The sequence below is a fragment of the Coenobita brevimanus genome, chromosome 40 (assembly GCF_032717465.1).
Source record: "Coenobita brevimanus isolate Jiangsu-jjx chromosome 40, ASM3271746v2, whole genome shotgun sequence".
Taxonomy (NCBI): Eukaryota; Metazoa; Arthropoda; class Malacostraca; order Decapoda; family Coenobitidae; genus Coenobita; species Coenobita brevimanus.
The window spans coordinates 33,073,253-33,083,213 of NC_136993.1; the positions used below are offsets into that span (position 1 = coordinate 33,073,253).

Consider the following 9,961-nt stretch of genomic DNA (forward strand, 5'->3'; position numbering starts at 1 on the left):
GGGGCTTGACAGAAACTACAGGAGTGATGGAAAATCCGGACCCAAACATCGTGCAGTAGGGCGTAGTGCATCTTCTGCTGGTGCTGATGATACCGTGGTATGTAACAGCCCTGCCTTGGGGAGCAGTGGTGTGACCCATGATGATTATGTTGGTGTGGGTGCTGCGCTAGACCACCAGGGTGCTGGGTGTGAGGGTGGTGCTGGTGGCGTCACTGGTCATTCGCGGGTGCGGGTCACTGATGTTACCACAGGGGTCGTAGGCAGGGGATACCATCGTCCTGCTCACACATCACCCACGACTCGCTCACCAAGTCATCAGTACAAAAAACAAAATAATGACTGGATACTGGTTGGTGCAAAGAGCAAGAGAGACAAAGAAAATTCACAGATAAAGAAAAAAAATGCATTTTAGAGGCATGACAGGTATCAGGAAGGTTGAAGGTGGCACATTCAAGGCAGCTATGAGGTTTGTAGATGTTTTTCTGTGTTGTATTGATAAGGACACAAATATAGGGGATAAACAAGACTATAAAGACACATTTGATGTTCAGGTAAATTCAGTTGAGGAAATAGAAATAAAATCACAGAAGTTCAGTGCATTCAAGATTAATGTTAAATTATCTGAGAGAGAAAAATTGTTCCAATCCAATACTTGGCCTGAAGATGTTATAATTGATAACTACTACCAAAGGGCTCAAAGAACTAGCGATATCCCTGCATCCACATAATATGTCAGAGCTATTTCATAAGTTTTAGATATAAAAATATGTATCTCTCTTTTTTAAAATAAGTTTTTATTTTTTTACTTATTCATTCTATCAGTAGGCTATATTTTTTTATGTTGTCATCAATTCTTTTTTATTTACCATTGTAACTATTTTTAGTTCAGAATATTTTATCTCTGTTGTCACCATATTTTTCCATTCTTATATTTTTTCTCATTTATTTTTTTATACGTGTATATTTGGACCCTGTATTTCTTCTTAGTACTTTCTTTTTCATTTTTTTTTTTTTTTACAGTATCATCTCATCAGTCTGTTTATATTTGGTTTATACCGGTATTCTCGCACCATGGTGATGTTATCTGTGGATCCGTTCAATTGCTGATCTTTGGTAAAGAACATCAAAGTGATAAGAGGATTGACTGAAATGATTTTTGACTTAGGCCTAGTTCTTTTGCATCACACATTCATATTAGAGGAACAGTTATGGAAGCTGGATTATGTATATGAAAACTATGAAAGTGAGGGAATTCCTGCTGTGTTCTCAGGGAGGGCAAGAGTTGCCATGGTGGGCCGCCCTTAGAGAGGATTGGATGTTTTATATGTAAACGGATCTAATTTTAGAATAACCCAAACATTTTTACATGAAAGATTTATTGTTTTTAACAAAAAATTTAACTTAATATTCTTTTAGTTAACATGTACCTGAAAAGTGATATATGGGAAGTGGCCGCTCTTGAGCAATTATCTGTGGACACCTTCGGAACTGGAGGCCATATGAACAGAACGTCAATATGATACTATATATTTTGTGGAAGATTTTAATGACGATCCTCATTCGGGAGGAGCTTGGTGTACTTTAACATATTTTATGAAAGCAAATGTTCTAACATGCTTTGATGTTAACATGCTAAATATCGATACATTTACATTTGTTGGTTATGGTAACTCTGTGTATAGATGGCTGGAGCATGTTATTGGAAGACAGTATGGCAAGATTAATGTGGAAAGTATTCTAGTGCTCGAAAACATAATGGCTCAGACCATTTACCATTATGTTTTGACCTAGTATGCTATAATATAAAACATCCAACAGTCACTGCAGAAAGTAGCTGATCAGAGGAAATGGAACATAACAGCTCAAAGTTTATTTGCATGAGACAAATTAAATAAATATGAACTGCTAAGTATATCTCTTCGGGTAGATGAGAAATTACGTAATTTTTGTAAAAATGCAATGTACCACTGTAGCAATATTGGATGTAGAAACAAAGATCATGTTCATAATATTGATAAATTATACGAGTTGATATGTACCACCATTTCGGTTGACAGAAAATTACAAGCAAGAAAGAGTTAAATTAAACAAATATAAAATTATTCCAAGAAGGAATCGCCGGGTAAAGCATATGGACTATGTGGCCAGAGAGTGTTTTTTGCGTTGGGTTGGATCATGTAAAGTACATGGTACAGATGAACATAATGATATGGTACAGTTGTAAAGGGAATTCGAGAATGCTTTGAAAGCTTGCAGGTTGGATGAACACAAAAGGGTATGTAACTCAAAGAGAACTTTAGAAATCGTGATAAAAGACAGTTTTGAGCAGAAGTGGAGCGTGGTAGAGATAAAAGCAAAAGATGGAAAAGACAGCACTTATGATATTCGGTAATTGAATTGTTTACAACTAAGTATTTACTGTCTCAGCCAGAGCAAGAGAATGAGTGCAGGTTCGAATTCTTGAACTGCTTCAGAGATGCGTGGCATGGCGGTGCAAGGATGTATACAACAGTCCTCCCTGTGACTCGAGGAAAATGGGGTGGGGCATGACGGTGTTCATTCTGTTTTTTTTTTTTTTGAAAATTGCATCTGAAGATCTTCTACAAAACTTGTTTCGTTTATTTAACACATGCTTATCACATTGCTATGTACCACCTGAATTACTGAAAGGTAACATTATGCGAATACATAACAACAACAATAAAAGTAATAGTGACTCTAGGAATTACAGGCCGATTATGCAGTCATCATGCTTATTAAAACTGTTAGAGATCCTTATTTTGGATATATCAGAAGAAAAAATGAAGCTAAATGTTTGACAGTTTGGATTCCGAAAGGACATATCCACGACTGATATATGTTTCATAGTAAAGGATATTATTCATACATATACAGCTACCAGAAGAGAGGGTATTCTAACATTTGTTGACCATTAAAAGCATTCTATCGAGTCAACCATGTTATCCTGGGTAAAAACCTTATAGATCAGAGAATCCCGTTGGTTCTCATCTTTCTCATAATACATTAACTTTGCAATCAGATGGCTAACATTAAGTGGCAAGGAGGCCAGGGCCAGTACGTTTGCGTGCAACACAGTGTGAGACAGGGAGGTGTCTTGTCTTGGTTTTTAAGTTCTACATTGATTCTGTCTTATTCGACATTAGTAGCTGCTATTTAGGTATAGTTAAAGTAAATATTTTAGCATATGCTGATGACATGGTATTTCTTTTGGATTCAGTTGCAAATATGAATAAATTATTTGCAAGGTTTTGCTATGATATAGATGCACTAAAGCTGAAAAATAATAAGGATAAAACAAAGTGCATGTTTTTAGGAAAAAACCCTTACCAGCACTGTATTCAGTATAATTATTTTTAAGCATTATATTTCCCATACCACGTTGAGTACACCGCTTCCCGTCCGATCAGCGAAGTTAAGCAACGTTGGATCTAGTTAGTACTTGGATGGGTGACCGCCTGGGAACACCAGATGCTGTTGGCATAACGTTCTCCCTACGTGTCAAGTGGGGTTGGTGGAGGATTAGTGTCCCTCCCTGTAAAACAATTATCTCTAAGCCCTTGGCCACCCCGTTTAGGATACATGGCGTCTGGCAATGAATGAATAATTGAAAATCTTTCTAAATACTAAGTATTCTTTTACATCAATCTCTCTATCTCTCTATCTATATCTATCTATCTGTCTATATATATATATATATATATATATATATATATATATATATATATATATATATATATTCTGTTCTATATACCTAGGTTGCTTCCCCCAAGGAAAGGGAGGTAGCCGAGACAGGACGACACACTCCCCATTTACTTATCCATTCAAACACATTCATTCGCATCTTAGCCTCAAAGGGGAGAACAGACAGATCCTCACCGCACCACACCGCACAAGGATCAACTGCGCAATGCAATCAGTGACATCCACAGCAGGGCCCGACAGCAGAACTGGTTTACCCCTGCCACCTCATAACAGACCCATCCCTTTACCCGCACCTGACCTGTCTAGCTGATCAGACCAAATGCGGGAGAATATCCCCTCAGGGCTGCGTCATCACTTATTCATTCACAATTTCTCTCCATTTATTTCTGTCATGCACAGCCACTCTTCCATGCTCAACAGACATCCCTCTCGCATCCAGCGCTCTCTTCACACTGTCCATCCATCCTATTCGTGGTCTTCCTCTCAGCCTTACACCTCTCACATCAGATCTAGTTTTCTTTCTTACCAATCACTCATTATCCATTCTCTCCATATGCCCAAACCATCGCAACACCGTCTGGTCAACTCTACCAACCATCTCCCGAACAACTCCAGTTCTCCTTCGCACTTCATCATTTCGCACTCGATCCATACACGTCACTTCACATATACTCCTCAGACACCTCATCTCCATTACATTCAAACTTTTCCTCTCTGCTACACCCATATTCCATGTTTCAGCCCCATATAACGCAGTCGGTAACACAACATTCTCATACAGCCTTCTCTTTAATCCATTCTAAGCGAACGGCGTCCAAACACTTTTTTCATTCCTCCCAGCACCTTTCCTACATCATTTTCTCTAAACTTCACTTCTGCATCTATTCTTCCATCCACAGCAACATGTGACCCTAGATATTTAAAACACTCTACCTCCTCAATCAACTCGCCATTCAAAACTATATTCATCCCCCTACCATCTACCAACCTCGTACACTTCATCACTTACTCTTATTCACATTTACTTTCAATTTCCTCCTTTCACACACCCTTCCAAACTCCTCTACCAACTGTCTCAATCTCTCCTCAGAATCAGCCACCAGTGCAGTATAATCTGCAAACAGCAGCTGCTTCAGATTCCTCTCTCCACCATCAACATTCACCAGACTCAGACCTTCACCTAAAACTCTTGCATTCACCTCCCTTACAACACCATCCATGTAAATATTAAACAACCAAGGCGACATCACACATCCCTGTCGCAGCCCCACTCTCACGGGAAACCAATCACTCACAACATTTCCCACTTTTACACACGCTCTACTATTTACAATAAAACTTTTCACCCCTTTTAGTAACCTACCATCAAGTCCATACAATCTTAAAACTGTCCAGAAAGCCTCCCTGTCAATTCTATCATACGCTTTCTCTAAATCCATAAATGCCCAAAACACATCCTTGCCTTTCGCTAAATACTTTTCACACACTTGTCTCACTGCAAACACCTGATCCACACATCCCCTCCCTCTCCTAAAGCCACACTGCTCCTCACCAATCACTCCCTCTGTACCCTCTCTAACTCTCATAATTAACACTCTACCATATACCTTACCTATAACACTCAACAGACTTATACCCCTAAAGCTAGTACATTCATACTTATCACCCTTGCCTTTATACAGCGGGACCACGCAAGCACTTGCCTAGTCAATTGGCACCATACCTTTCACAAAGCACACATTCAACAGTCTTACTAACCAGCCAACAATAATCACTCCACCACCCTTCAGGCATTCCACAGCACACCCATCCATACCTGCAGCTTTCCCTGTTTTCATCTCCTTTACTGCCTTCTCCACTTCAACCTTTGTGATCAAAGAATCATTCAACTCTCCCAACACATTTATTCCTTGCACCCTTCCATCCACCACAGTCTCAGCCACCCTTTCCTCCTCTACATTTAACAATCATTCAAAATACTCTGCCCATCTCTTCCTTACTGCATCCATCTCAATTAACATCCTTCCACCCAATGCTTTTACTCGTTCTTCCTTCCCAGACTCTCCCTTTCGCACCGTTTTCACCTCCTTCCAAAACATTTTCTTATTCTCTTGAAAATTCTCTGTCAGCCGCCTACCCCACTAAGCCGTGGCTTAGTGAGTTAGAGCGCTCTGCTCTGATCGAAGGGTCAGAGGATCGAATCCACCCAAGGATCATTGGTAGACATCAGGAAGGGCATCCGGTCATAAAATGCTACACACTCCAATCCAAAGTCCTCTACCCAGGGGCAACGCCTTAGCCCTTTGAGGATACCAGACGTAAAACCAAAATACATATATATATATATATATATAGAGAGAGAGAGAGAGAGAGAGAGAGATAGATATATAGATAGATATATGTATATGCTGTATATATATATATATATATATATATATATAGATAGATAGATAGGTAGATAGATAGATATATATGGACCCTCTGTGGTACAGTGGTAGAGTGAGCATTTCGTACACGGGTGAACCAGGGTTCGCACCCCGCCAAGGTAATAAACTTTGGGAGTGTTCACCCAGCCACGTACTGCGTTGGCGGACACAAGGGGTGCTGTGGTTGAACCAGTGTCGCTTGCTATAAAGTATGCTTGCACCCAGTTGGCTTGCGTGAGCCGATTACTCTTGGTTCACTGACTACACACACATCTAAAACCACTCCAATACTACAATTAAACTTACAAGCACTTCTCACACTACATACAGTCTCTACTAAACAGCCTAAGCCACTTGGTAGAGATACATTGGCTGTATTGTCCCGACTTTGGTCGGAATAAGCCGGTTCTGCAGTGTAAACTCAAACTGCTAATGATGATGATGATTTACACACACATATATATATATATATATATATATATATATATATATATATATATATATATATATATAACTGCTAATGATGATGATGATTAACATATATACATATATATATATATATATATATATATATATATATATATATATATATGTGTGTGTGTGTGTGTGTGTGTGTGTATATATATATGCATGTGTGTTTATATACTGTATATGTTTATAATGTACCTAAATTTTTTATGCAAATGTTTCATATTTTGTGTTACCCTTTTAGTCGTTTCATCTTTTAATGTCTTATATTTTATTCAAACAGTTGTTATTTTTAGATAATTTAGTCTCTCGCTAGTCTTTTATTTTTAAAGAGAGCTTTTCATTTTTTTATATCGATTTCTTTAAACAAAATTCGTTTTAGAGCTTACCTTTAAAAGGCTGTGTTCAGACAGCTACTGCCACTGCTGATGCCTGAGCCCCCTGGTTTGCTACGGAGGCTCAGGCCAGAGCTAAATTATTTTTACAACTACTGCAGTTTATGAGATAAACGATTGTGTGTACAGAATATCATATCATCATGTACAATATGTACATTATGTACTAATGTAAGCTATGTAGTGTTCTGTACTACGAAATAAAGGAATGGACATTGAAATTGAAACTGCTGCTACTACTGCTGCAACTGCTACATCTCATGGCACTGCAACAACGTTAACCCGCCCTGTCCCGACCAATTTTCCACCACTGACTCCCCCCAATCTCAACAAATTTTGGGAAAAAAAAAATTTGGCTCAAACCTCTGCTTTTGGTGAGAAACATCGAAAATTCATAGAGAAATCGTTCACCTGAAGTTTAAAATACTCGATACAGGTAGAGGTACCTCCTTACCTTACTGGGTTTTCTATCAGGCTGGCTCCAAAGAAAACGAGTTCTATGGGATGGCAACTATTCCACACCACTCATAAACGGTATTTATTTATTTATTTGGTACAAATTTATATGTAGTACGAGAGTATATTGGTTTTTGTACAGTAATATAGGCAATATGAGCATTGTTTCACTCACTACACATCATCATACCTGACCTTTATTGGGGGCATTACCTGATCATCATTTCTGACTGTTTCTTCCTCTAATGCTATGTAAACTTTGTCCTCCACAGTGTCATTAATTGGGGAATCACTCTGGCCCTGAATGTCTTTATTGGCCAGGTCACTGATAACAGGTGAATTGCTGAGACAATGGCGTGCGGGGGGGGGGGAGGACATCCGGAGTAATGCATTGTCCCTGCCTGGCATCTTTTAGAGGAATAGAGGAAGGTGTCCCGTGTATACGTACCAAAAATCATGAGCGAAAATTGAAATTTGTGCAAATTATGAACCTTGCAATTATGCGACGTACTGGGACGTCGATGGGACTAGCTGTAACAAAACGTTGCAACATACCAATACATTGACGGGATGCCTCGGGTTAACCATATGGGGCTACTACTACTACTACTACTACTATTACTACTACTACAACTACTACTACTCCTACTACTACTATTACTACTACTACTGCTGCTGCTGCTGGAACTACTACTACTACTACTTCTACCACCACTATTGCTACTACTACTACTACCACTACTACTATTACTGCTACTACAACTACTATTGCTGCTGCTGCTGCTACTACCACTACTACTACTACTGCCACTATTGCTACTACTACTACTACTACTACTACTACTACGTATTATCATGGCACTGGAACAACGTTGATCATAAGGTGCTACTACTACTACTACTACTGATACTATTCTTGTTCTATTCAGAAGTTCTGTCTCTAGACTACAGGTATTTATTTTGACTAAAGGAGATTTTTCGATCCAGGGAGATTTGCTACAACCTTGATAAACCAATGTGTTATTATTAAAAACTCTTTGTAAAAGGAAAATAAAATCTAATGGTGGAAGTATGAATGGAAAGTAATATGATGACGTTGGAATTAATTTATTAACTGTTTCATTATGTGTGTGTGTGTGTGTGTGTGTGTGTGTGTGTGTTTCTTCTTTGTAATTTTATAATATTTCATTCATTATCAAAAATTCCTCATGTTCTGAAGGAGCGGACAAAATCAATAATTAACCTTTCCATTTTCAAATATTTTTAGGAATCTGAATACAAGGCGACTGGGAACAGTTACACTTTTTTGAGCTCCAAACTTAGATAATATCACAAGGTTCATTTGTTTGAAACGTTAGCATAATTTCACGATTCTCGTAATGAATAAATATCATGTGAAACTTGGTATTTACTTTCTTTGCTTCATTAAAATTTATCAGAAGTTACGCCAGGTTTTGAAAGTGGTTTAATGTTTAAGCAAAACTGACGTCTGTGTTCCAACAGAGCAAATTTTCGGTGCAGTTTTTCCTCTAAGATGGCTGAAGTCTCCATAAAAAGAGAGCATTTTTTAAAATAATCCAGTGTGCCAGGCCTGCTTATATATATATATATATATATATATATATATATATATATATATATCATCAGCCATAATTAGTCCACTGCTGAACAGAGGCCTCCCCCAACCTTTTTCACGAATTCCATTACTGAGCCAATCTTTGCCACGTTTTCCCTGCAAATTTCTCTGTCTCATCTCTCCATCTCCAGTCTGGCCTTTTTCTGCCACCTTTACAATCGCTTGGTGTCCAGTCAGCCAGCCTCTTGCTCCATCGGTTATCCCTTTTTTTCTTTATATTATATATATATATATATATATATATATATGGAGCCTGTGTGATACAGAGGTAAAGTGTGCGTTTTCGTACACTGAAGAACGAGGGTTCGCACCCCGCCAGGGTAACAAACTTTCGGAGCGTTCTTCTGGCCACGTACTGCATTGGCGGACATAAGGGGTGCTGTGGTTGAACCAGTGTTGCATACTATAAAGTATGCTTGCACCCAGTCGGCTTGCGCTGGCCGATTACACTTGGTTCGCAGAGTACACACACATCCAAATCCACTCCAACACTACAATACACTTACAAGCAACTCTCACCCAACATACAATCTCTATCAGGCAGACTAAGCCACTTGGCCAAGATACATTGGCTATATCGTCCCCGCGTTGGTTGGGATAGGTTGGTCCTGCAGTGGACACCCAAACGGCTGATGATATATATATATATATATATATATATATATATATATATATATATATATTGTTACATAGCCTATGATTTCATCATCTTTTGTGTAATTTTAATGCACAGTATGCTGCATGTTTGATCACGAGCGTGTTCTGCCTCAGTCCCCCCCTTCTACCGTTATAGTAGAGTAAGTCGTTCTTTCTGTTGTTCAGAGCGGGATTGTCAACTCTTTGTCCCCATGGCTTCA

At 38.7% G+C, this 9,961-nt stretch overlaps 1 pseudogene; it reads left to right on the top strand.

The window, feature by feature from the left end:
- The first annotated feature begins 3,382 nt into the window (after positions 1 to 3,382).
- LOC145397307 (5S ribosomal RNA) lies at positions 3,383 to 3,501 on the top strand (annotated as a pseudogene).
- Positions 3,502 to 9,961: the final 6,460 nt, after the last annotated feature.